This window comes from Castor canadensis, chromosome 10 (assembly GCF_047511655.1).
Source record: "Castor canadensis chromosome 10, mCasCan1.hap1v2, whole genome shotgun sequence".
Lineage (NCBI taxonomy): Eukaryota > Metazoa > Chordata > Mammalia > Rodentia > Castoridae > Castor > Castor canadensis.
The window spans coordinates 88237516-88264324 of NC_133395.1; the positions used below are offsets into that span (position 1 = coordinate 88237516).

A 26809-nucleotide genomic window follows, 5' to 3' on the forward strand; every position below is an offset into this window, starting at 1 on the left:
CACGCACACCGAATCCTCACAGCTACGTCCCCGAATCCTCTCCCCTCCCCACACTCTCCTGGGGCGCGCGCCCGCGACACGGGTCACCAGCGAGGTTGGTCCCAGGCCACGTTGGGGACCGCTCCCCAACTGCCCTCCAGGCGGGCGGGGAGGGACGTGCGGAAGCCATGAGAAAGTGGGTCCTGCACCCCAGCGGGCCCCACAGCGGGACGCGCCACACCTGGGCTCGCCACAAGGTGGTGCACTGGGTCCAGGGCAAGACGCCAGGGGACAGAGAAGCAGGGAGCCTCAGTCGGGTGCTGCTCCACGTCGCGCTCCGTCGCTCAACCCAAGACAGGGCAGCCAGCGCGCGACCTCTACGTGGGATCCCGCCTCCCACGGCAGAGCCTGCGGTCACAGGGACAGAGGGCGCAGGCCGCCAGAGCTCCGGATGCCAGCGGCAGCTCCCCGTCCCGCTCAAAGGGAGGGAGGGCCGCCGCTGGCGCCCAGTCGCCTGTGCCACCCTCCGGGTCTCAAAGCACTCCTCAGTCAGCTCAAGGACCGGGGCCACCTGGCCTTCGGGGTCACATGGGCTTGGGCACGACGGAAGGGACCGCTTGCCCCCGTGGAACAGACATTCTCCCCGTGGACAACCTCAGGTGCCGGGACCCTCTGCTCCGCCTTGGAAAACCCACCTTCTGCAATGTATGCCCAACGCAATCAGGCCGAGCAGATTGACCCCCTCGGCCCGGCCCCAGTGTGTGATGGGGCTCTGTGCGTGAGGGCTTGCTCTTCCCCACCTACACCAGGCACGGCATCTAACACACACACACACACACACACACACCACGCAGAGACACCCAGACCACGCACGCACGCACGGGGACGCACCCTCCTCTCCCCCACCCCACACACGAGCAGCCGAAGGACAAGAGGGTATGGCTGGGGCCTGAGCGGGAACAAGCGAAGCCTTGGTTTGCGGCCCCTCGGCCAACTGCATCAGGATTTTTGTCTGGGCTCGGAGGCCAGAGGATCTCTGCCATTTGCTAGCAGGGCCAGGGATGGCAGGAGGGTGGGTACGGGGCTCAGCCAGGGCCAGTTCTGCTGGCACGATCCTGTAGCACGTGGCCGCGTAGCACGGGGCCGGGTCTGAAGGAGGCCAAGCAGGGGCACAAGACCCAGCAGCGGCACAGGGAAGAGGCCCAGGGCACCCAGGAGCAGACGAGACCCGGGAGTCGTGCGTGCTTGGCGTGGCCGCGGGCCCCGTGACGCCCGAGGACTCGAGTGCTCAGCCCCGTGTAGTGGCCGCGAAGGCCTGCCTGGGAGAAACGCCCCGGGAGGCCGGCAGGAACCCGGGATCGGAAGGGATGTGGAGGGGCCCCGGGTCGGAGGAGATGGCTTTGGCTGTGTTTGGTTTTGTTTCTTCTTCCCAAGATCCCGGGTGTGAAAGGGGCCAGAGGTGAAGTCCTGGGCTGGAAAGCCTCACGATTCAGCCCCGCAGCCCCAGGCCCTGAGTGTGGAGGAGGGCGGAGCGGGTCGGCGAAGGGCGCGGCTGCCGTTTTCCTGATGGGCTGGAGGGGCAGTGGCGCTTTCCGGACGAAGAGGACCGGAAGGGTCCCCGAGACCTCCGCTGGGAGCCACGCACCCACCCAAGGATACGGCTCCAGGAGGCGACGGAGGAGGGCGGCTGCTTGCCCTGGCCCGAGCTGTGCGTCCCCCGCCTTGGCCACAGCAGTGGACATTCCCAGAAGAACAAGCGCCCGAGAGCACTGAGAAATTTTCCCCCGAGAAAACTTGACCCTCGTCCTGGCAGCAGGACACCTCGGGAAGAAAGCCACCCAGCGGCCACCTGGGCGAGACCGGCTGCCCGAGCAGGCGCGCGGGGCCTCTGGCCGCTGGCCCCGGGCTGCCAGCCCCCACCCGGACTCCCAGCCGTGCCAGGAGAGCAGCGTGGAGACGCACGCCGGGGCCCTCGGCAGGCTCTTGGGGCTCCCGGAGGCGGCGGCTAGCGTCTACGGCCATACCACCCTGAACGCGCCCGATCTCGTCTGATCTCGGAAGCTAAGCAGGGTCGGGCCTGGTTAGTACTTGGATGGGAGACCGCCTGGGAATACCGGGTGCTGTAGGCTTTTGCTCCTCCCTCCCTCGCTGCTCCTTTTGTCTTCGGGGACTTCGCCACCACCCCCCCCACCACCACCACCACCCCCAGCACCACCACCACCACCACCACCACAACGACCCACCGTGACCACGACCCCGACCCCGTCCGGGCCACCCGCCAGACCCACGCACACCGAATCCTCACAGCTACGTCCCCGAATCCTCTCCCCTCCCCACACTCTCCTGGGGCGCGCGCCCGCGACACGGGTCACCAGCGAGGTTGGTCCCAGGCCACGTTGGGGACCGCTCCCCAACTGCCCTCCAGGCGGGCGGGGAGGGACGTGCGGAAGCCATGAGAAAGTGGGTCCTGCACCCCAGCGGGCCCCACAGCGGGACGCGCCACACCTGGGCTCGCCACAAGGTGGTGCACTGGGTCCAGGGCAAGACGCCAGGGGACAGAGAAGCAGGGAGCCTCAGTCGGGTGCTGCTCCACGTCGCGCTCCGTCGCTCAACCCAAGACAGGGCAGCCAGCGCGCGACCTCTACGTGGGATCCCGCCTCCCACGGCAGAGCCTGCGGTCACAGGGACAGAGGGCGCAGGCCGCCAGAGCTCCGGATGCCAGCGGCAGCTCCCCGTCCCGCTCAAAGGGAGGGAGGGCCGCCGCTGGCGCCCAGTCGCCTGTGCCACCCTCCGGGTCTCAAAGCACTCCTCAGTCAGCTCAAGGACCGGGGCCACCTGGCCTTCGGGGTCACATGGGCTTGGGCACGACGGAAGGGACCGCTTGCCCCCGTGGAACAGACATTCTCCCCGTGGACAACCTCAGGTGCCGGGACCCTCTGCTCCGCCTTGGAAAACCCACCTTCTGCAATGTATGCCCAACGCAATCAGGCCGAGCAGATTGACCCCCTCGGCCCGGCCCCAGTGTGTGATGGGGCTCTGTGCGTGAGGGCTTGCTCTTCCCCACCTACACCAGGCACGGCATCTAACACACACACACACACACACACACACACACCACGCAGAGACACCCAGACCACGCACGCACGCACGGGGACGCACCCTCCTCTCCCCCACCCCACACACGAGCAGCCGAAGGACAAGAGGGTATGGCTGGGGCCTGAGCGGGAACAAGCGAAGCCTTGGTTTGCGGCCCCTCGGCCAACTGCATCAGGATTTTTGTCTGGGCTCGGAGGCCAGAGGATCTCTGCCATTTGCTAGCAGGGCCAGGGATGGCAGGAGGGTGGGTACGGGGCTCAGCCAGGGCCAGTTCTGCTGGCACGATCCTGTAGCACGTGGCCGCGTAGCACGGGGCCGGGTCTGAAGGAGGCCAAGCAGGGGCACAAGACCCAGCAGCGGCACAGGGAAGAGGCCCAGGGCACCCAGGAGCAGACGAGACCCGGGAGTCGTGCGTGCTTGGCGTGGCCGCGGGCCCCGTGACGCCCGAGGACTCGAGTGCTCAGCCCCGTGTAGTGGCCGCGAAGGCCTGCCTGGGAGAAACGCCCCGGGAGGCCGGCAGGAACCCGGGATCGGAAGGGATGTGGAGGGGCCCCGGGTCGGAGGAGATGGCTTTGGCTGTGTTTGGTTTTGTTTCTTCTTCCCAAGATCCCGGGTGTGAAAGGGTCCAGAGGTGAAGTCCTGGGCTGGAAAGCCTCACGATTCAGCCCCGCAGCCCCAGGCCCTGAGTGTGGAGGAGGGCGGAGCGGGTCGGCGAAGGGCGCGGCTGCCGTTTTCCTGATGGGCTGGAGGGGCAGTGGCGCTTTCCGGACGAAGAGGACCGGAAGGGTCCCCGAGACCTCCGCTGGGAGCCACGCACCCACCCAAGGATACGGCTCCAGGAGGCGACGGAGGAGGGCGGCTGCTTGCCCTGGCCCGAGCTGTGCGTCCCCCGCCTTGGCCACAGCAGTGGACATTCCCAGAAGAACAAGCGCCCGAGAGCACTGAGAAATTTTCCCCCGAGAAAACTTGACCCTCGTCCTGGCAGCAGGACACCTCGGGAAGAAAGCCACCCAGCGGCCACCTGGGCGAGACCGGCTGCCCGAGCAGGCGCGCGGGGCCTCTGGCCGCTGGCCCCGGGCTGCCAGCCCCCACCCGGACTCCCAGCCGTGCCAGGAGAGCAGCGTGGAGACGCACGCCGGGGCCCTCGGCAGGCTCTTGGGGCTCCCGGAGGCGGCGGCTAGCGTCTACGGCCATACCACCCTGAACGCGCCCGATCTCGTCTGATCTCGGAAGCTAAGCAGGGTCGGGCCTGGTTAGTACTTGGATGGGAGACCGCCTGGGAATACCGGGTGCTGTAGGCTTTTGCTCCTCCCTCCCTCGCTGCTCCTTTTGTCTTCGGGGACTTCGCCACCACCCCCCCCACCACCACCACCACCCCCAGCACCACCACCACCACCACCACCACAACGACCCACCGTGACCACGACCCCGACCCCGTCCGGGCCACCCGCCAGACCCACGCACACCGAATCCTCACAGCTACGTCCCCGAATCCTCTCCCCTCCCCACACTCTCCTGGGGCGCGCGCCCGCGACACGGGTCACCAGCGAGGTTGGTCCCAGGCCACGTTGGGGACCGCTCCCCAACTGCCCTCCAGGCGGGCGGGGAGGGACGTGCGGAAGCCATGAGAAAGTGGGTCCTGCACCCCAGCGGGCCCCACAGCGGGACGCGCCACACCTGGGCTCGCCACAAGGTGGTGCACTGGGTCCAGGGCAAGACGCCAGGGGACAGAGAAGCAGGGAGCCTCAGTCGGGTGCTGCTCCACGTCGCGCTCCGTCGCTCAACCCAAGACAGGGCAGCCAGCGCGCGACCTCTACGTGGGATCCCGCCTCCCACGGCAGAGCCTGCGGTCACAGGGACAGAGGGCGCAGGCCGCCAGAGCTCCGGATGCCAGCGGCAGCTCCCCGTCCCGCTCAAAGGGAGGGAGGGCCGCCGCTGGCGCCCAGTCGCCTGTGCCACCCTCCGGGTCTCAAAGCACTCCTCAGTCAGCTCAAGGACCGGGGCCACCTGGCCTTCGGGGTCACATGGGCTTGGGCACGACGGAAGGGACCGCTTGCCCCCGTGGAACAGACATTCTCCCCGTGGACAACCTCAGGTGCCGGGACCCTCTGCTCCGCCTTGGAAAACCCACCTTCTGCAATGTATGCCCAACGCAATCAGGCCGAGCAGATTGACCCCCTCGGCCCGGCCCCAGTGTGTGATGGGGCTCTGTGCGTGAGGGCTTGCTCTTCCCCACCTACACCAGGCACGGCATCTAACACACACACACACACACACACACACACACACCACGCAGAGACACCCAGACCACGCACGCACGCACGGGGACGCACCCTCCTCTCCCCCACCCCACACACGAGCAGCCGAAGGACAAGAGGGTATGGCTGGGGCCTGAGCGGGAACAAGCGAAGCCTTGGTTTGCGGCCCCTCGGCCAACTGCATCAGGATTTTTGTCTGGGCTCGGAGGCCAGAGGATCTCTGCCATTTGCTAGCAGGGCCAGGGATGGCAGGAGGGTGGGTACGGGGCTCAGCCAGGGCCAGTTCTGCTGGCACGATCCTGTAGCACGTGGCCGCGTAGCACGGGGCCGGGTCTGAAGGAGGCCAAGCAGGGGCACAAGACCCAGCAGCGGCACAGGGAAGAGGCCCAGGGCACCCAGGAGCAGACGAGACCCGGGAGTCGTGCGTGCTTGGCGTGGCCGCGGGCCCCGTGACGCCCGAGGACTCGAGTGCTCAGCCCCGTGTAGTGGCCGCGAAGGCCTGCCTGGGAGAAACGCCCCGGGAGGCCGGCAGGAACCCGGGATCGGAAGGGATGTGGAGGGGCCCCGGGTCGGAGGAGATGGCTTTGGCTGTGTTTGGTTTTGTTTCTTCTTCCCAAGATCCCGGGTGTGAAAGGGTCCAGAGGTGAAGTCCTGGGCTGGAAAGCCTCACGATTCAGCCCCGCAGCCCCAGGCCCTGAGTGTGGAGGAGGGCGGAGCGGGTCGGCGAAGGGCGCGGCTGCCGTTTTCCTGATGGGCTGGAGGGGCAGTGGCGCTTTCCGGACGAAGAGGACCGGAAGGGTCCCCGAGACCTCCGCTGGGAGCCACGCACCCACCCAAGGATACGGCTCCAGGAGGCGACGGAGGAGGGCGGCTGCTTGCCCTGGCCCGAGCTGTGCGTCCCCCGCCTTGGCCACAGCAGTGGACATTCCCAGAAGAACAAGCGCCCGAGAGCACTGAGAAATTTTCCCCCGAGAAAACTTGACCCTCGTCCTGGCAGCAGGACACCTCGGGAAGAAAGCCACCCAGCGGCCACCTGGGCGAGACCGGCTGCCCGAGCAGGCGCGCGGGGCCTCTGGCCGCTGGCCCCGGGCTGCCAGCCCCCACCCGGACTCCCAGCCGTGCCAGGAGAGCAGCGTGGAGACGCACGCCGGGGCCCTCGGCAGGCTCTTGGGGCTCCCGGAGGCGGCGGCTAGCGTCTACGGCCATACCACCCTGAACGCGCCCGATCTCGTCTGATCTCGGAAGCTAAGCAGGGTCGGGCCTGGTTAGTACTTGGATGGGAGACCGCCTGGGAATACCGGGTGCTGTAGGCTTTTGCTCCTCCCTCCCTCGCTGCTCCTTTTGTCTTCGGGGACTTCGCCACCACCCCCCCCACCACCACCACCACCCCCAGCACCACCACCACCACCACCACCACAACGACCCACCGTGACCACGACCCCGACCCCGTCCGGGCCACCCGCCAGACCCACGCACACCGAATCCTCACAGCTACGTCCCCGAATCCTCTCCCCTCTCCACACTCTCCTGGGGCGCGCGCCCGCGACACGGGTCACCAGCGAGGTTGGTCCCAGGCCACGTTGGGGACCGCTCCCCAACTGCCCTCCAGGCGGGCGGGGAGGGACGTGCGGAAGCCATGAGAAAGTGGGTCCTGCACCCCAGCGGGCCCCACAGCGGGACGCGCCACACCTGGGCTCGCCACAAGGTGGTGCACTGGGTCCAGGGCAAGACGCCAGGGGACAGAGAAGCAGGGAGCCTCAGTCGGGTGCTGCTCCACGTCGCGCTCCGTCGCTCAACCCAAGACAGGGCAGCCAGCGCGCGACCTCTACGTGGGATCCCGCCTCCCACGGCAGAGCCTGCGGTCACAGGGACAGAGGGCGCAGGCCGCCAGAGCTCCGGATGCCAGCGGCAGCTCCCCGTCCCGCTCAAAGGGAGGGAGGGCCGCCGCTGGCGCCCAGTCGCCTGTGCCACCCTCCGGGTCTCAAAGCACTCCTCAGTCAGCTCAAGGACCGGGGCCACCTGGCCTTCGGGGTCACATGGGCTTGGGCACGACGGAAGGGACCGCTTGCCCCCGTGGAACAGACATTCTCCCCGTGGACAACCTCAGGTGCCGGGACCCTCTGCTCCGCCTTGGAAAACCCACCTTCTGCAATGTATGCCCAACGCAATCAGGCCGAGCAGATTGACCCCCTCGGCCCGGCCCCAGTGTGTGATGGGGCTCTGTGCGTGAGGGCTTGCTCTTCCCCACCTACACCAGGCACGGCATCTAACACACACACACACACACACACACACACACACACACACACACACACCACGCAGAGACACCCAGACCACGCACGCACGCACGGGGACGCACCCTCCTCTCCCCCACCCCACACACGAGCAGCCGAAGGACAAGAGGGTATGGCTGGGGCCTGAGCGGGAACAAGCGAAGCCTTGGTTTGCGGCCCCTCGGCCAACTGCATCAGGATTTTTGTCTGGGCTCGGAGGCCAGAGGATCTCTGCCATTTGCTAGCAGGGCCAGGGATGGCAGGAGGGTGGGTACGGGGCTCAGCCAGGGCCAGTTCTGCTGGCACGATCCTGTAGCACGTGGCCGCGTAGCACGGGGCCGGGTCTGAAGGAGGCCAAGCAGGGGCACAAGACCCAGCAGCGGCACAGGGAAGAGGCCCAGGGCACCCAGGAGCAGACGAGACCCGGGAGTCGTGCGTGCTTGGCGTGGCCGCGGGCCCCGTGACGCCCGAGGACTCGAGTGCTCAGCCCCGTGTAGTGGCCGCGAAGGCCTGCCTGGGAGAAACGCCCCGGGAGGCCGGCAGGAACCCGGGATGGGAAGGGATGTGGAGGGGCCCCGGGTCGGAGGAGATGGCTTTGGCTGTGTTTGGTTTTGTTTCTTCTTCCCAAGATCCCGGGTGTGAAAGGGGCCAGAGGTGAAGTCCTGGGCTGGAAAGCCTCACGATTCAGCCCCGCAGCCCCAGGCCCTGAGTGTGGAGGAGGGCGGAGCGGGTCGGCGAAGGGCGCGGCTGCCGTTTTCCTGATGGGCTGGAGGGGCAGTGTCGCTTTCCGGACGAAGAGGACCGGAAGGGTCCCCGAGACCTCCGCTGGGAGCCACGCACCCACCCAAGGATACGGCTCCAGGAGGCGACGGAGGAGGGCGGCTGCTTGCCCTGGCCCGAGCTGTGCGTCCCCCGCCTTGGCCACAGCAGTGGACATTCCCAGAAGAACAAGCGCCCGAGAGCACTGAGAAATTTTCCCCCGAGAAAACTTGACCCTCGTCCTGGCAGCAGGACACCTCGGGAAGAAAGCCACCCAGCGGCCACCTGGGCGAGACCGGCTGCCCGAGCAGGCGCGCGGGGCCTCTGGCCGCTGGCCCCGGGCTGCCAGCCCCCACCCGGACTCCCAGCCGTGCCAGGAGAGCAGCGTGGAGACGCACGCCGGGGCCCTCGGCAGGCTCTTGGGGCTCCCGGAGGCGGCGGCTAGCGTCTACGGCCATACCACCCTGAACGCGCCCGATCTCGTCTGATCTCGGAAGCTAAGCAGGGTCGGGCCTGGTTAGTACTTGGATGGGAGACCGCCTGGGAATACCGGGTGCTGTAGGCTTTTGCTCCTCCCTCCCTCGCTGCTCCTTTTGTCTTCGGGGACTTCGCCACCACCTCCCCCACCACCACCACCACCCCCAGCACCACCACCACCACCACCACCACAACGACCCACCGTGACCACGACCCCGACCCCGTCCGGGCCACCCGCCAGACCCACGCACACCGAATCCTCACAGCTACGTCCCCGAATCCTCTCCCCTCCCCACACTCTCCTGGGGCGCACGCCCGCGACACGGGTCACCAGCGAGGTTGGTCCCAGGCCACGTTGGGGACCGCTCCCCAACTGCCCTCCAGGCGGGCGGGGAGGGACGTGCGGAAGCCATGAGAAAGTGGGTCCTGCACCCCAGCGGGCCCCACAGCGGGACGCGCCACACCTGGGCTCGCCACAAGGTGGTGCACTGGGTCCAGGGCAAGACGCCAGGGGACAGAGAAGCAGGGAGCCTCAGTCGGGTGCTGCTCCACGTCGCCCTCCGTCGCTCAACCCAAGACAGGGCAGCCAGCGCGCGACCTCTACGTGGGATCCCGCCTCCCACGGCAGAGCCTGCGGTCACAGGGACAGAGGGCGCAGGCCGCCAGAGCTCCGGATGCCAGCGGCAGCTCCCCGTCCCGCTCAAAGGGAGGGAGGGCCGCCGCTGGCGCCCAGTCGCCTGTGCCACCCTCCGGGTCTCAAAGCACTCCTCAGTCAGCTCAAGGACCGGGGCCACCTGGCCTTCGGGGTCACATGGGCTTGGGCACGACGGAAGGGACCGCTTGCCCCCGTGGAACAGACATTCTCCCCGTGGACAACCTCAGGTGCCGGGACCCTCTGCTCCGCCTTGGAAAACCCACCTTCTGCAATGTATGCCCAACGCAATCAGGCCGAGCAGATTGACCCCCTCGGCCCGGCCCCAGTGTGTGATGGGGCTCTGTGCGTGAGGGCTTGCTCTTCCCCACCTACACCAGGCACGGCATCTAACACACACACACACACACACACACACACACACACACACACACACCACGCAGAGACACCCAGACCACGCACGCACGCACGGGGACGCACCCTCCTCTCCCCCACCCCACACACGAGCAGCCGAAGGACAAGAGGGTATGGCTGGGGCCTGAGCGGGAACAAGCGAAGCCTTGGTTTGCGGCCCCTCGGCCAACTGCATCAGGATTTTTGTCTGGGCTCGGAGGCCAGAGGATCTCTGCCATTTGCTAGCAGGGCCAGGGATGGCAGGAGGGTGGGTACGGGGCTCAGCCAGGGCCAGTTCTGCTGGCACGATCCTGTAGCACGTGGCCGCGTAGCACGGGGCCGGGTCTGAAGGAGGCCAAGCAGGGGCACAAGACCCAGCAGCGGCACAGGGAAGAGGCCCAGGGCACCCAGGAGCAGACGAGACCCGGGAGTCGTGCGTGCTTGGCGTGGCCGCGGGCCCCGTGACGCCCGAGGACTCGAGTGCTCAGCCCCGTGTAGTGGCCGCGAAGGCCTGCCTGGGAGAAACGCCCCGGGAGGCCGGCAGGAACCCGGGATCGGAAGGGATGTGGAGGGGCCCCGGGTCGGAGGAGATGGCTTTGGCTGTGTTTGGTTTTGTTTCTTCTTCCCAAGATCCCGGGTGTGAAAGGGGCCAGAGGTGAAGTCCTGGGCTGGAAAGCCTCACGATTCAGCCCCGCAGCCCCAGGCCCTGAGTGTGGAGGAGGGCGGAGCGGGTCGGCGAAGGGCGCGGCTGCCGTTTTCCTGATGGGCTGGAGGGGCAGTGTCGCTTTCCGGACGAAGAGGACCGGAAGGGTCCCCGAGACCTCCGCTGGGAGCCACGCACCCACCCAAGGATACGGCTCCAGGAGGCGACGGAGGAGGGCGGCTGCTTGCCCTGGCCCGAGCTGTGCGTCCCCCGCCTTGGCCACAGCAGTGGACATTCCCAGAAGAACAAGCGCCCGAGAGCACTGAGAAATTTTCCCCCGAGAAAACTTGACCCTCGTCCTGGCAGCAGGACACCTCGGGAAGAAAGCCACCCAGCGGCCACCTGGGCGAGACCGGCTGCCCGAGCAGGCGCGCGGGGCCTCTGGCCGCTGGCCCCGGGCTGCCAGCCCCCACCCGGACTCCCAGCCGTGCCAGGAGAGCAGCGTGGAGACGCACGCCGGGGCCCTCGGCAGGCTCTTGGGGCTCCCGGAGGCGGCGGCTAGCGTCTACGGCCATACCACCCTGAACGCGCCCGATCTCGTCTGATCTCGGAAGCTAAGCAGGGTCGGGCCTGGTTAGTACTTGGATGGGAGACCGCCTGGGAATACCGGGTGCTGTAGGCTTTTGCTCCTCCCTCCCTCGCTGCTCCTTTTGTCTTCGGGGACTTCGCCACCACCCCCCCCACCACCACCACCACCCCCAGCACCACCACCACCACCACCACCACAACGACCCACCGTGACCACGACCCCGACCCCGTCCGGGCCACCCGCCAGACCCACGCACACCGAATCCTCACAGCTACGTCCCCGAATCCTCTCCCCTCCCCACACTCTCCTGGGGCGCGCGCCCGCGACACGGGTCACCAGCGAGGTTGGTCCCAGGCCACGTTGGGGACCGCTCCCCAACTGCCCTCCAGGCGGGCGGGGAGGGACGTGCGGAAGCCATGAGAAAGTGGGTCCTGCACCCCAGCGGGCCCCACAGCGGGACGCGCCACACCTGGGCTCGCCACAAGGTGGTGCACTGGGTCCAGGGCAAGACGCCAGGGGACAGAGAAGCAGGGAGCCTCAGTCGGGTGCTGCTCCACGTCGCCCTCCGTCGCTCAACCCAAGACAGGGCAGCCAGCGCGCGACCTCTACGTGGGATCCCGCCTCCCACGGCAGAGCATGCGGTCACAGGGACAGAGGGCGCAGGCCGCCAGAGCTCCGGATGCCAGCGGCAGCTCCCCGTCCCGCTCAAAGGGAGGGAGGGCCGCCGCTGGCGCCCAGTCGCCTGTGCCACCCTCCGGGTCTCAAAGCACTCCTCAGTCAGCTCAAGGACCGGGGCCACCTGGCCTTCGGGGTCACATGGGCTTGGGCACGACGGAAGGGACCGCTTGCCCCCGTGGAACAGACATTCTCCCCGTGGACAACCTCAGGTGCCGGGACCCTCTGCTCCGCCTTGGAAAACCCACCTTCTGCAATGTATGCCCAACGCAATCAGGCCGAGCAGATTGACCCCCTCGGCCCGGCCCCAGTGTGTGATGGGGCTCTGTGCGTGAGGGCTTGCTCTTCCCCACCTACACCAGGCACGGCATCTAACACACACACACACACACACACACACCACGCAGAGACACCCAGACCACGCACGCACGCACGGGGACGCACCCTCCTCTCCCCCACCCCACACACGAGCAGCCGAAGGACAAGAGGGTATGGCTGGGGCCTGAGCGGGAACAAGCGAAGCCTTGGTTTGCGGCCCCTCGGCCAACTGCATCAGGATTTTTGTCTGGGCTCGGAGGCCAGAGGATCTCTGCCATTTGCTAGCAGGGCCAGGGATGGCAGGAGGGTGGGTACGGGGCTCAGCCAGGGCCAGTTCTGCTGGCACGATCCTGTAGCACGTGGCCGCGTAGCACGGGGCCGGGTCTGAAGGAGGCCAAGCAGGGGCACAAGACCCAGCAGCGGCACAGGGAAGAGGCCCAGGGCACCCAGGAGCAGACGAGACCCGGGAGTCGTGCGTGCTTGGCGTGGCCGCGGGCCCCGTGACGCCCGAGGACTCGAGTGCTCAGCCCCGTGTAGTGGCCGCGAAGGCCTGCCTGGGAGAAACGCCCCGGGAGGCCGGCAGGAACCCGGGATCGGAAGGGATGTGGAGGGGCCCCAGGTCGGAGGAGATGGCTTTGGCTGTGTTTGGTTTTGTTTCTTCTTCCCAAGATCCCGGGTGTGAAAGGGTCCAGAGGTGAAGTCCTGGGCTGGAAAGCCTCACGATTCAGCCCCGCAGCCCCAGGCCCTGAGTGTGGAGGAGGGCGGAGCGGGTCGGCGAAGGGCGCGGCTGCCGTTTTCCTGATGGGCTGGAGGGGCAGTGGCGCTTTCCGGACGAAGAGGACCGGAAGGGTCCCCGAGACCTCCGCTGGGAGCCACGCACCCACCCAAGGATACGGCTCCAGGAGGCGACGGAGGAGGGCGGCTGCTTGCCCTGGCCCGAGCTGTGCGTCCCCCGCCTTGGCCACAGCAGTGGACATTCCCAGAAGAACAAGCGCCCGAGAGCACTGAGAAATTTTCCCCCGAGAAAACTTGACCCTCGTCCTGGCAGCAGGACACCTCGGGAAGAAAGCCACCCAGCGGCCACCTGGGCGAGACCGGCTGCCCGAGCAGGCGCGCGGGGCCTCTGGCCGCTGGCCCCGGGCTGCCAGCCCCCACCCGGACTCCCAGCCGTGCCAGGAGAGCAGCGTGGAGACGCACGCCGGGGCCCTCGGCAGGCTCTTGGGGCTCCCGGAGGCGGCGGCTAGCGTCTACGGCCATACCACCCTGAACCCGCCCGATCTCGTCTGATCTCGGAAGCTAAGCAGGGTCGGGCCTGGTTAGTACTTGGATGGGAGACCGCCTGGGAATACCGGGTGCTGTAGGCTTTTGCTCCTCCCTCCCTCGCTGCTCCTTTTGTCTTCGGGGACTTCGCCACCACCCCCCCCACCACCACCACCACCCCCAGCACCACCACCACCACCACCACCACAACGACCCACCGTGACCACGACCCCGACCCCGTCCGGGCCACCCGCCAGACCCACGCACACCGAATCCTCACAGCTACGTCCCCGAATCCTCTCCCCTCCCCACACTCTCCTGGGGCGCGCGCCCGCGACACGGGTCACCAGCGAGGTTGGTCCCAGGCCACGTTGGGGACCGCTCCCCAACTGCCCTCCAGGCGGGCGGGGAGGGACGTGCGGAAGCCATGAGAAAGTGGGTCCTGCACCCCAGCGGGCCCCACAGCGGGACGCGCCACACCTGGGCTCGCCACAAGGTGGTGCACTGGGTCCAGGGCAAGACGCCAGGGGACAGAGAAGCAGGGAGCCTCAGTCGGGTGCTGCTCCACGTCGCGCTCCGTCGCTCAACCCAAGACAGGGCAGCCAGCGCGCGACCTCTACGTGGGATCCCGCCTCCCACGGCAGAGCCTGCGGTCACAGGGACAGAGGGCGCAGGCCGCCAGAGCTCCGGATGCCAGCGGCAGCTCCCCGTCCCGCTCAAAGGGAGGGAGGGCCGCCGCTGGCGCCCAGTCGCCTGTGCCACCCTCCGGGTCTCAAAGCACTCCTCAGTCAGCTCAAGGACCGGGGCCACCTGGCCTTCGGGGTCACATGGGCTTGGGCACGACGGAAGGGACCGCTTGCCCCCGTGGAACAGACATTCTCCCCGTGGACAACCTCAGGTGCCGGGACCCTCTGCTCCGCCTTGGAAAACCCACCTTCTGCAATGTATGCCCAACGCAATCAGGCCGAGCAGATTGACCCCCTCGGCCCGGCCCCAGTGTGTGATGGGGCTCTGTGCGTGAGGGCTTGCTCTTCCCCACCTACACCAGGCACGGCATCTAACACACACACACACACACACACACACCACGCAGAGACACCCAGACCACGCACGCACGCACGGGGACGCACCCTCCTCTCCCCCACCCCACACACGAGCAGCCGAAGGACAAGAGGGTATGGCTGGGGCCTGAGCGGGAACAAGCGAAGCCTTGGTTTGCGGCCCCTCGGCCAACTGCATCAGGATTTTTGTCTGGGCTCGGAGGCCAGAGGATCTCTGCCATTTGCTAGCAGGGCCAGGGATGGCAGGAGGGTGGGTACGGGGCTCAGCCAGGGCCAGTTCTGCTGGCACGATCCTGTAGCACGTGGCCGCGTAGCACGGGGCCGGGTCTGAAGGAGGCCAAGCAGGGGCACAAGACCCAGCAGCGGCACAGGGAAGAGGCCCAGGGCACCCAGGAGCAGACGAGACCCGGGAGTCGTGCGTGCTTGGCGTGGCCGCGGGCCCCGTGACGCCCGAGGACTCGAGTGCTCAGCCCCGTGTAGTGGCCGCGAAGGCCTGCCTGGGAGAAACGCCCCGGGAGGCCGGCAGGAACCCGGGATCGGAAGGGATGTGGAGGGGCCCCGGGTCGGAGGAGATGGCTTTGGCTGTGTTTGGTTTTGTTTCTTCTTCCCAAGATCCCGGGTGTGAAAGGGGCCAGAGGTGAAGTCCTGGGCTGGAAAGCCTCACGATTCAGCCCCGCAGCCCCAGGCCCTGAGTGTGGAGGAGGGCGGAGCGGGTCGGCGAAGGGCGCGGCTGCCGTTTTCCTGATGGGCTGGAGGGGCAGTGGCGCTTTCCGGACGAAGAGGACCGGAAGGGTCCCCGAGACCTCCGCTGGGAGCCACGCACCCACCCAAGGATACGGCTCCAGGAGGCGACGGAGGAGGGCGGCTGCTTGCCCTGGCCCGAGCTGTGCGTCCCCCGCCTTGGCCACAGCAGTGGACATTCCCAGAAGAACAAGCGCCCGAGAGCACTGAGAAATTTTCCCCCGAGAAAACTTGACCCTCGTCCTGGCAGCAGGACACCTCGGGAAGAAAGCCACCCAGCGGCCACCTGGGCGAGACCGGCTGCCCGAGCAGGCGCGCGGGGCCTCTGGCCGCTGGCCCCGGGCTGCCAGCCCCCACCCGGACTCCCAGCCGTGCCAGGAGAGCAGCGTGGAGACGCACGCCGGGGCCCTCGGCAGGCTCTTGGGGCTCCCGGAGGCGGCGGCTAGCGTCTACGGCCATACCACCCTGAACGCGCCCGATCTCGTCTGATCTCGGAAGCTAAGCAGGGTCGGGCCTGGTTAGTACTTGGATGGGAGACCGCCTGGGAATACCGGGTGCTGTAGGCTTTTGCTCCTCCCTCCCTCGCTGCTCCTTTTGTCTTCGGGGACTTCGCCACCACCCCCCCCCACCACCACCACCCCCAGCACCACCACCACCACCACCACAACGACCCACCGTGACCACGACCCCGACCCCGTCCGGGCCACCCGCCAGACCCACGCACACCGAATCCTCACAGCTACGTCCCCGAATCCTCTCCCCTCCCCACACTCTCCTGGGGCGCGCGCCCGCGACACGGGTCACCAGCGAGGTTGGTCCCAGGCCACGTTGGGGACCGCTCCCCAACTGCCCTCCAGGCGGGCGGGGAGGGACGTGCGGAAGCCATGAGAAAGTGGGTCCTGCACCCCAGCGGGCCCCACAGCGGGACGCGCCACACCTGGGCTCGCCACAAGGTGGTGCACTGGGTCCAGGGCAAGACGCCAGGGGACAGAGAAGCAGGGAGCCTCAGTCGGGTGCTGCTCCACGTCGCCCTCCGTCGCTCAACCCAAGACAGGGCAGCCAGCGCGCGACCTCTACGTGGGATCCCGCCTCCCACGGCAGAGCCTGCGGTCACAGGGACAGAGGGCGCAGGCCGCCAGAGCTCCGGATGCCAGCGGCAGCTCCCCGTCCCGCTCAAAGGGAGGGAGGGCCGCCGCTGGCGCCCAGTCGCCTGTGCCACCCTCCGGGTCTCAAAGCACTCCTCAGTCAGCTCAAGGACCGGGGCCACCTGGCCTTCGGGGTCACATGGGCTTGGGCACGACGGAAGGGACCGCTTGCCCCCGTGGAACAGACATTCTCCCCGTGGACAACCTCAGGTGCCGGGACCCTCTGCTCCGCCTTGGAAAACCCACCTTCTGCAATGTATGCCCAACGCAATCAGGCCGAGCAGATTGACCCCCTCGGCCCGGCCCCAGTGTGTGATGGGGCTCTGTGCGTGAGGGCTTGCTCTTCCCCACCTACACCAGGCACGGCATCTAACACACACACACACCATCTAACACACACACACACACACACACACACCACGCAGAGACACCCAGACCACGCACGCACGCACGGGGACGCACCCTCCTCTCCCCCACCCCACACACGAGCAGCCGAAGGACAAGAGGGTATGGCTGGGGCCTGAGCGGGAACAAGCGAAGCCTTGGTTTGCGGCCCCTCGGCCAACTGCATCAGGATTTTTGTCTGGGCTCGGAGGCCAGAGGATCTCTGCCATTTGCTAGCAGGGCCAGGGATGGCAGGAGGGTGGGTACGGGGCTCAGCCAGGGCCAGTTCTGCTGGCACGATCCTGTAGCACGTGGCCGCGTAGCACGGGGCCGGGTCTGAAGGAGGCCAAGCAGGGGCACAAGACCCAGCAGCGGCACAGGGAAGAGGCCCAGGGCACCCAGGAGCAGACGAGACCCGGGAGTCGTGCGTGCTTGGCGTGGCCGCGGGCCCCGTGACGCCCGAGGACTCGAGTGCTCAGCCCCGTGTAGTGGCCGCGAAGGCCTGCCTGGGAGAAACGCCCCGGGAGGCCGGCAGGAACCCGGGATCGGAAGGGATGTGGAGGGGCCCCGGGTCGGAGGAGATGGCTTTGGCTGTGTTTGGTTTTGTTTCTTCTTCCCAAGATCCCGGGTGTGAAAGGGGCCAGAGGTGAAGTCCTGGGCTGGAAAGCCTCACGATTCAGCCCCGCAGCCCCAGGCCCTGAGTGTGGAGGAGGGCGGAGCGGGTCGGCGAAGGGCGCGGCTGCCGTTTTCCTGATGGGCTGGAGGGGCAGTGGCGCTTTCCGGACGAAGAGGACCGGAAGGGTCCCCGAGACCTCCGCTGGGAGCCACGCACCCACCCAAGGATACGGCTCCAGGAGGCGACGGAGGAGGGCGGCTGCTTGCCCTGGCCCGAGCTGTGCGTCCCCCGCCTTGGCCACAGCAGTGGACATTCCCAGAAGAACAAGCGCCCGAGAGCACTGAGAAATTTTCCCCCGAGAAAACTTGACCCTCGTCCTGGCAGCAGGACACCTCGGGAAGAAAGCCACCCAGCGGCCACCTGGGCGAGACCGGCTGCCCGAGCAGGCGCGCGGGGCCTCTGGCCGCTGGCCCCGGGCTGCCAGCCCCCACCCGGACTCCCAGCCGTGCCAGGAGAGCAGCGTGGAGACGCACGCCGGGGCCCTCGGCAGGCTCTTGGGGCTCCCGGAGGCGGCGGCTAGCGTCTACGGCCATACCACCCTGAACGCGCCCGATCTCGTCTGATCTCGGAAGCTAAGCAGGGTCGGGCCTGGTTAGTACTTGGATGGGAGACCGCCTGGGAATACCGGGTGCTGTAGGCTTTTGCTCCTCCCTCCCTCGCTGCTCCTTTTGTCTTCGGGGACTTCGCCACCACCCCCCCCACCACCACCACCACCCCCAGCACCACCACCACCACCACCACCACAACGACCCACCGTGACCACGACCCCGACCCCGTCCGGGCCACCCGCCAGACCCACGCACACCGAATCCTCACAGCTACGTCCCCGAATCCTCTCCCCTCCCCACACTCTCCTGGGGCGCGCGCCCGCGACACGGGTCACCAGCGAGGTTGGTCCCAGGCCACGTTGGGGACCGCTCCCCAACTGCCCTCCAGGCGGGCGGGGAGGGACGTGCGGAAGCCATGAGAAAGTGGGTCCTGCACCCCAGCGGGCCCCACAGCGGGACGCGCCACACCTGGGCTCGCCACAAGGTGGTGCACTGGGTCCAGGGCAAGACGCCAGGGGACAGAGAAGCAGGGAGCCTCAGTCGGGTGCTGCTCCACGTCGCGCTCCGTCGCTCAACCCAAGACAGGGCAGCCAGCGCGCGACCTCTACGTGGGATCCCGCCTCCCACGGCAGAGCCTGCGGTCACAGGGACAGAGGGCGCAGGCCGCCAGAGCTCCGGATGCCAGCGGCAGCTCCCCGTCCCGCTCAAAGGGAGGGAGGGCCGCCGCTGGCGCCCAGTCGCCTGTGCCACCCTCCGGGTCTCAAAGCACTCCTCAGTCAGCTCAAGGACCGGGGCCACCTGGCCTTCGGGGTCACATGGGCTTGGGCACGACGGAAGGGACCGCTTGCCCCCGTGGAACAGACATTCTCCCCGTGGACAACCTCAGGTGCCGGGACCCTCTGCTCCGCCTTGGAAAACCCACCTTCTGCAATGTATGCCCAACGCAATCAGGCCGAGCAGATTGACCCCCTCGGCCCGGCCCCAGTGTGTGATGGGGCTCTGTGCGTGAGGGCTTGCTCTTCCCCACCTACACCAGGCACGGCATCTACACACACACACACACACACACACACACACCACGCAGAGACACCCAGACCACGCACGCACGCACGGGGACGCACCCTCCTCTCCCCCACCCCACACACGAGCAGCCGAAGGACAAGAGGGTATGGCTGGGGCCTGAGCGGGAACAAGCGAAGCCTTGGTTTGCGGCCCCTCGGCCAACTGCATCAGGATTTTTGTCTGGGCTCGGAGGCCAGAGGATCTCTGCCATTTGCTAGCAGGGCCAGGGATGGCAGGAGGGTGGGTACGGGGCTCAGCCAGGGCCAGTTCTGCTGGCACGATCCTGTAGCACGTGGCCGCGTAGCACGGGGCCGGGTCTGAAGGAGGCCAAGCAGGGGCACAAGACCCAGCAGCGGCACAGGGAAGAGGCCCAGGGCACCCAGGAGCAGACGAGACCCGGGAGTCGTGCGTGCTTGGCGTGGCCGCGGGCCCCGTGACGCCCGAGGACTCGAGTGCTCAGCCCCGTGTAGTGGCCGCGAAGGCCTGCCTGGGAGAAACGCCCCGGGAGGCCGGCAGGAACCCGGGATCGGAAGGGATGTGGAGGGGCCCCGGGTCGGAGGAGATGGCTTTGGCTGTGTTTGGTTTTGTTTCTTCTTCCCAAGATCCCGGGTGTGAAAGGGGCCAGAGGTGAAGTCCTGGGCTGGAAAGCCTCACGATTCAGCCCCGCAGCCCCAGGCCCTGAGTGTGGAGGAGGGCGGAGCGGGTCGGCGAAGGGCGCGGCTGCCGTTTTCCTGATGGGCTGGAGGGGCAGTGGCGCTTTCCGGACGAAGAGGACCGGAAGGGTCCCCGAGACCTCCGCTGGGAGCCACGCACCCACCCAAGGATACGGCTCCAGGAGGCGACGGAGGAGGGCGGCTGCTTGCCCTGGCCCGAGCTGTGCGTCCCCCGCCTTGGCCACAGCAGTGGACATTCCCAGAAGAACAAGCGCCCGAGAGCACTGAGAAATTTTCCCCCGAGAAAACTTGACCCTCGTCCTGGCAGCAGGACACCTCGGGAAGAAAGCCACCCAGCGGCCACCTGGGCGAGACCGGCTGCCCGAGCAGGCGCGCGGGGCCTCTGGCCGCTGGCCCCGGGCTGCCAGCCCCCACCCGGACTCCCAGCCGTGCCAGGAGAGCAGCGTGGAGACGCACGCCGGGGCCCTCGGCAGGCTCTTGGGGCTCCCGGAGGCGGCGGCTAGCGTCTACGGCCATACCACCCTGAACGCGCCCGATCTCGTCTGATCTCGGAAGCTAAGCAGGGTCGGGCCTGGTTAGTACTTGGATGGGAGACCGCCTGGGAATACCGGGTGCTGTAGGCTTTTGCTCCTCCCTCCCTCGCTGCTCCTTTTGTCTTCGGGGACTTCGCCACCACCCCCCCCACCACCACCACCACCCCCAGCACCACCACCACCACCACCACCACAACGACCCACCGTGACCACGACCCCGACCCCGTCCGGGCCACCCGCCAGACCCACGCACACCGAATCCTCACAGCTACGTCCCCGAATCCTCTCCCCTCCCCACACTCTCCTGGGGCGCGCGCCCGCGACACGGGTCACCAGCGAGGTTGGTCCCAGGCCACGTTGGGGACCGCTCCCCAACTGCCCTCCAGGCGGGCGGGGAGGGACGTGCGGAAGCCATGAGAAAGTGGGTCCTGCACCCCAGCGGGCCCCACAGCGGGACGCGCCACACCTGGGCTCGCCACAAGGTGGTGCACTGGGTCCAGGGCAAGACGCCAGGGGACAGAGAAGCAGGGAGCCTCAGTCGGGTGCTGCTCCACGTCGCGCTCCGTCGCTCAACCCAAGACAGGGCAGCCAGCGCGCGACCTCTACGTGGGATCCCGCCTCCCACGGCAGAGCCTGCGGTCACAGGGACAGAGGGCGCAGGCCGCCAGAGCTCCGGATGCCAGCGGCAGCTCCCCGTCCCGCTCAAAGGGAGGGAGGGCCGCCGCTGGCGCCCAGTCGCCTGTGCCACCCTCCGGGTCTCAAAGCACTCCTCAGTCAGCTCAAGGACCGGGGCCACCTGGCCTTCGGGGTCACATGGGCTTGGGCACGACGGAAGGGACCGCTTGCCCCCGTGGAACAGACATTCTCCCCGTGGACAACCTCAGGTGCCGGGACCCTCTGCTCCGCCTTGGAAAACCCACCTTCTGCAATGTATGCCCAACGCAATCAGGCCGAGCAGATTGACCCCCTCGGCCCGGCCCCAGTGTGTGATGGGGCTCTGTGCGTGAGGGCTTGCTCTTCCCCACCTACACCAGGCACGGCATCTAACACACACACACACACACACACACACACACACCACGCAGAGACACCCAGACCACGCACGCACGCACGGGGACGCACCCTCCTCTCCCCCACCCCACACACGAGCAGCCGAAGGACAAGAGGGTATGGCTGGGGCCTGAGCGGGAACAAGCGAAGCCTTGGTTTGCGGCCCCTCGGCCAACTGCATCAGGATTTTTGTCTGGGCTCGGAGGCCAGAGGATCTCTGCCATTTGCTAGCAGGGCCAGGGATGGCAGGAGGGTGGGTACGGGGCTCAGCCAGGGCCAGTTCTGCTGGCACGATCCTGTAGCACGTGGCCGCGTAGCACGGGGCCGGGTCTGAAGGAGGCCAAGCAGGGGCACAAGACCCAGCAGCGGCACAGGGAAGAGGCCCAGGGCACCCAGGAGCAGACGAGACCCGGGAGTCGTGCGTGCTTGGCGTGGCCGCGGGCCCCGTGACGCCCGAGGACTCGAGTGCTCAGCCCCGTGTAGTGGCCGCGAAGGCCTGCCTGGGAGAAACGCCCCGGGAGGCCGGCAGGAACCCGGGATCGGAAGGGATGTGGAGGGGCCCCGGGTCGGAGGAGATGGCTTTGGCTGTGTTTGGTTTTGTTTCTTCTTCCCAAGATCCCGGGTGTGAAAGGGGCCAGAGGTGAAGTCCTGGGCTGGAAAGCCTCACGATTCAGCCCCGCAGCCCCAGGCCCTGAGTGTGGAGGAGGGCGGAGCGGGTCGGCGAAGGGCGCGGCTGCCGTTTTCCTGATGGGCTGGAGGGGCAGTGGCGCTTTCCGGACGAAGAGGACCGGAAGGGTCCCCGAGACCTCCGCTGGGAGCCACGCACCCACCCAAGGATACGGCTCCAGGAGGCGACGGAGGAGGGCGGCTGCTTGCCCTGGCCCGAGCTGTGCGTCCCCCGCCTTGGCCACAGCAGTGGACATTCCCAGAAGAACAAGCGCCCGAGAGCACTGAGAAATTTTCCCCCGAGAAAACTTGACCCTCGTCCTGGCAGCAGGACACCTCGGGAAGAAAGCCACCCAGCGGCCACCTGGGCGAGACCGGCTGCCCGAGCAGGCGCGCGGGGCCTCTGGCCGCTGGCCCCGGGCTGCCAGCCCCCACCCGGACTCCCAGCCGTGCCAGGAGAGCAGCGTGGAGACGCACGCCGGGGCCCTCGGCAGGCTCTTGGGGCTCCCGGAGGCGGCGGCTAGCGTCTACGGCCATACCACCCTGAACGCGCCCGATCTCGTCTGATCTCGGAAGCTAAGCAGGGTCGGGCCTGGTTAGTACTTGGATGGGAGACCGCCTGGGAATACCGGGTGCTGTAGGCTTTTGCTCCTCCCTCCCTCGCTGCTCCTTTTGTCTTCGGGGACTTCGCCACCACCCCCCCCACCACCACCACCACCCCCAGCACCACCACCACCACCACCACCACAACGACCCACCGTGACCACGACCCCGACCCCGTCCGGGCCACCCGCCAGACCCACGCACACCGAATCCTCACAGCTACGTCCCCGAATCCTCTCCCCTCCCCACACTCTCCTGGGGCGCGCGCCCGCGACACGGGTCACCAGCGAGGTTGGTCCCAGGCCACGTTGGGGACCGCTCCCCAACTGCCCTCCAGGCGGGCGGGGAGGGACGTGCGGAAGCCATGAGAAAGTGGGTCCTGCACCCCAGCGGGCCCCACAGCGGGACGCGCCACACCTGGGCTCGCCACAAGGTGGTGCACTGGGTCCAGGGCAAGACGCCAGGGGACAGAGAAGCAGGGAGCCTCAGTCGGGTGCTGCTCCACGTCGCGCTCCGTCGCTCAACCCAAGACAGGGCAGCCAGCGCGCGACCTCTACGTGGGATCCCGCCTCCCACGGCAGAGCCTGCGGTCACAGGGACAGAGGGCGCAGGCCGCCAGAGCTCCGGATGCCAGCGGCAGCTCCCCGTCCCGCTCAAAGGGAGGGAGGGCCGCCGCTGGCGCCCAGTCGCCTGTGCCACCCTCCGGGTCTCAAAGCACTCCTCAGTCAGCTCAAGGACCGGGGCCACCTGGCCTTCGGGGTCACATGGGCTTGGGCACGACGGAAGGGACCGCTTGCCCCCGTGGAACAGACATTCTCCCCGTGGACAACCTCAGGTGCCGGGACCCTCTGCTCCGCCTTGGAAAACCCACCTTCTGCAATGTATGCCCAACGCAATCAGGCCGAGCAGATTGACCCCCTCGGCCCGGCCCCAGTGTGTGATGGGGCTCTGTGCGTGAGGGCTTGCTCTTCCCCACCTACACCAGGCACGGCATCTAACACACACACACACACACACACACACACACACCACGCAGAGACACCCAGACCACGCACGCACGCACGGGGACGCACCCTCCTCTCCCCCACCCCACACACGAGCAGCCGAAGGACAAGAGGGTATGGCTGGGGCCTGAGCGGGAACAAGCGAAGCCTTGGTTTGCGGCCCCTCGGCCAACTGCATCAGGATTTTTGTCTGGGCTCGGAGGCCAGAGGATCTCTGCCATTTGCTAGCAGGGCCAGGGATGGCAGGAGGGTGGGTACGGGGCTCAGCCAGGGCCAGTTCTGCTGGCACGATCCTGTAGCACGTGGCCGCGTAGCACGGGGCCGGGTCTGAAGGAGGCCAAGCAGGGGCACAAGACCCAGCAGCGGCACAGGGAAGAGGCCCAGGGCACCCAGGAGCAGACGAGACCCGGGAGTCGTGCGTGCTTGGCGTGGCCGCGGGCCCCGTGACGCCCGAGGACTCGAGTGCTCAGCCCCGTGTAGTGGCCGCGAAGGCCTGCCTGGGAGAAACGCCCCGGGAGGCCGGCAGGAACCCGGGATCGGAAGGGATGTGGAGGGGCCCCGGGTCGGAGGAGATGGCTTTGGCTGTGTTTGGTTTTGTTTCTTCTTCCCAAGATCCCGGGTGTGAAAGGGGCCAGAGGTGAAGTCCTGGGCTGGAAAGCCTCACGATTCAGCCCCGCAGCCCCAGGCCCTGAGTGTGGAGGAGGGCGGAGCGGGTCGGCGAAGGGCGCGGCTGCCGTTTTCCTGATGGGCTGGAGGGGCAGTGGCGCTTTCCGGACGAAGAGGACCGGAAGGGTCCCCGAGACCTCCGCTGGGAGCCACGCACCCACCCAAGGATACGGCTCCAGGAGGCGACGGAGGAGGGCGGCTGCTTGCCCTGGCCCGAGCTGTGCGTCCCCCGCCTTGGCCACAGCAGTGGACATTCCCAGAAGAACAAGCGCCCGAGAGCACTGAGAAATTTTCCCCCGAGAAAACTTGACCCTCGTCCTGGCAGCAGGACACCTCGGGAAGAAAGCCACCCAGCGGCCACCTGGGCGAGACCGGCTGCCCGAGCAGGCGCGCGGGGCCTCTGGCCGCTGGCCCCGGGCTGCCAGCCCCCACCCGGACTCCCAGCCGTGCCAGGAGAGCAGCGTGGAGACGCACGCCGGGGCCCTCGGCAGGCTCTTGGGGCTCCCGGAGGCGGCGGCTAGCGTCTACGGCCATACCACCCTGAACGCGCCCGATCTCGTCTGATCTCGGAAGCTAAGCAGGGTCGGGCCTGGTTAGTACTTGGATGGGAGACCGCCTGGGAATACCGGGTGCTGTAGGCTTTTGCTCCTCCCTCCCTCGCTGCTCCTTTTGTCTTCGGGGACATCGCCACCACCCCCCCCCCACCACCACCACCCCCAGCACCACCACCACCACCACCACCACAACGACCCACCGTGACCACGACCCCGACCCCGTCCGGGCCACCCGCCAGACCCACGCACACCGAATCCTCACAGCTACGTCCCCGAATCCTCTCCCCTCCCCACACTCTCCTGGGGCGCGCGCCCGCGACACGGGTCACCAGCGAGGTTGGTCCCAGGCCACGTTGGGGACCGCTCCCCAACTGCCCTCCAGGCGGGCGGGGAGGGACGTGCGGAAGCCATGAGAAAGTGGGTCCTGCACCCCAGCGGGCCCCACAGCGGGACGCGCCACACCTGGGCTCGCCACAAGGTGGTGCACTGGGTCCAGGGCAAGACGCCAGGGGACAGAGAAGCAGGGAGCCTCAGTCGGGTGCTGCTCCACGTCGCGCTCCGTCGCTCAACCCAAGACAGGGCAGCCAGCGCGCGACCTCTACGTGGGATCCCGCCTCCCACGGCAGAGCCTGCGGTCACAGGGACAGAGGGCGCAGGCCGCCAGAGCTCCGGATGCCAGCGGCAGCTCCCCGTCCCGCTCAAAGGGAGGGAGGGCCGCCGCTGGCGCCCAGTCGCCTGTGCCACCCTCCGGGTCTCAAAGCACTCCTCAGTCAGCTCAAGGACCGGGGCCACCTGGCCTTCGGGGTCACATGGGCTTGGGCACGACGGAAGGGACCGCTTGCCCCCGTGGAACAGACATTCTCCCCGTGGACAACCTCAGGTGCCGGGACCCTCTGCTCCGCCTTGGAAAACCCACCTTCTGCAATGTATGCCCAACGCAATCAGGCCGAGCAGATTGACCCCCTCGGCCCGGCCCCAGTGTGTGATGGGGCTCTGTGCGTGAGGGCTTGCTCTTCCCCACCTACACCAGGCACGGCATCTAACACACACACACACACACACACACACCACGCAGAGACACCCAGACCACGCACGCACGCACGGGGACGCACCCTCCTCTCCCCCACCCCACACACGAGCAGCCGAAGGACAAGAGGGTATGGCTGGGGCCTGAGCGGGAACAAGCGAAGCCTTGGTTTGCGGCCCCTCGGCCAACTGCATCAGGATTTTTGTCTGGGCTCGGAGGCCAGAGGATCTCTGCCATTTGCTAGCAGGGCCAGGGATGGCAGGAGGGTGGGTACGGGGCTCAGCCAGGGCCAGTTCTGCTGGCACGATCCTGTAGCACGTGGCCGCGTAGCACGGGGCCGGGTCTGAAGGAGGCCAAGCAGGGGCACAAGACCCAGCAGCGGCACAGGGAAGAGGCCCAGGGCACCCAGGAGCAGACGAGACCCGGGAGTCGTGCGTGCTTGGCGTGGCCGCGGGCCCCGTGACGCCCGAGGACTCGAGTGCTCAGCCCCGTGTAGTGGCCGCGAAGGCCTGCCTGGGAGAAACGCCCCGGGAGGCCGGCAGGAACCCGGGATCGGAAGGGATGTGGAGGGGCCCCGGGTCGGAGGAGATGGCTTTGGCTGTGTTTGGCTGTGTTTGGTTTTGTTTCTTCTTCCCAAGATCCCGGGTGTGAAAGGGGCCAGAGGTGAAGTCCTGGGCTGGAAAGCCTCACGATTCAGCCCCGCAGCCCCAGGCCCTGAGTGTGGAGGAGGGCGGAGCGGGTCGGCGAAGGGCGCGGCTGCCGTTTTCATGATGGGCTGGAGGGGCAGTGGCGCTTTCCGGACGAAGAGGACCGGAAGGGTCCCCGAGACCTCCGCTGGGAGCCACGCACCCACCCAAGGATACGGCTCCAGGAGGCGACGGAGGAGGGCGGCTGCTTGCCCTGGCCCGAGCTGTGCGTCCCCCGCCTTGGCCACAGCAGTGGACATTCCCAGAAGAACAAGCGCCCGAGAGCACTGAGAAATTTTCCCCCGAGAAAACTTGACCCTCGTCCTGGCAGCAGGACACCTCGGGAAGAAAGCCACC

The 26809-nt window shown here is 67.7% G+C and overlaps 11 non-coding genes across 11 annotated transcripts; all 11 read left to right on the forward strand.

Annotated features, from left to right (window-relative positions):
* The first annotated feature begins 1989 nt into the window (after positions 1 to 1989).
* On the forward strand, positions 1990 to 2108 carry LOC141411840 (5S ribosomal RNA). Its single transcript, XR_012436680.1, has one exon. It is a non-coding gene; the product is annotated as a 5S ribosomal RNA (ribosomal RNA).
* Positions 2109 to 4257: 2149 nt separating this feature from the next.
* On the forward strand, positions 4258 to 4376 carry LOC141411841 (5S ribosomal RNA). Its single transcript, XR_012436681.1, has one exon. It is a non-coding gene; the product is annotated as a 5S ribosomal RNA (ribosomal RNA).
* Positions 4377 to 6527: 2151 nt separating this feature from the next.
* LOC141411842 (5S ribosomal RNA) lies at positions 6528 to 6646 on the forward strand. Its single transcript, XR_012436682.1, has one exon. It is a non-coding gene; the product is annotated as a 5S ribosomal RNA (ribosomal RNA).
* Positions 6647 to 8811: 2165 nt separating this feature from the next.
* Positions 8812 to 8930, forward strand: LOC141411843 (5S ribosomal RNA). The gene has a single exon (XR_012436683.1). It is a non-coding gene; the product is annotated as a 5S ribosomal RNA (ribosomal RNA).
* Positions 8931 to 11093: 2163 nt separating this feature from the next.
* Positions 11094 to 11212, forward strand: LOC141411844 (5S ribosomal RNA). The gene has a single exon (XR_012436684.1). It is a non-coding gene; the product is annotated as a 5S ribosomal RNA (ribosomal RNA).
* Positions 11213 to 13357: 2145 nt separating this feature from the next.
* Positions 13358 to 13476, forward strand: LOC141412607 (5S ribosomal RNA). The gene has a single exon (XR_012437448.1). It is a non-coding gene; the product is annotated as a 5S ribosomal RNA (ribosomal RNA).
* A 2145-nt stretch (positions 13477 to 15621) lies between these two features.
* Positions 15622 to 15740, forward strand: LOC141411846 (5S ribosomal RNA). The gene has a single exon (XR_012436686.1). It is a non-coding gene; the product is annotated as a 5S ribosomal RNA (ribosomal RNA).
* A 2160-nt stretch (positions 15741 to 17900) lies between these two features.
* Positions 17901 to 18019, forward strand: LOC141411847 (5S ribosomal RNA). Its single transcript, XR_012436687.1, has one exon. It is a non-coding gene; the product is annotated as a 5S ribosomal RNA (ribosomal RNA).
* Positions 18020 to 20167: 2148 nt separating this feature from the next.
* On the forward strand, positions 20168 to 20286 carry LOC141411848 (5S ribosomal RNA). Its single transcript, XR_012436688.1, has one exon. It is a non-coding gene; the product is annotated as a 5S ribosomal RNA (ribosomal RNA).
* A 2151-nt stretch (positions 20287 to 22437) lies between these two features.
* LOC141411849 (5S ribosomal RNA) lies at positions 22438 to 22556 on the forward strand. Its single transcript, XR_012436689.1, has one exon. It is a non-coding gene; the product is annotated as a 5S ribosomal RNA (ribosomal RNA).
* Positions 22557 to 24707: 2151 nt separating this feature from the next.
* LOC141411850 (5S ribosomal RNA) lies at positions 24708 to 24826 on the forward strand. Its single transcript, XR_012436690.1, has one exon. It is a non-coding gene; the product is annotated as a 5S ribosomal RNA (ribosomal RNA).
* The last annotated feature ends 1983 nt before the right edge of the window (positions 24827 to 26809 follow it).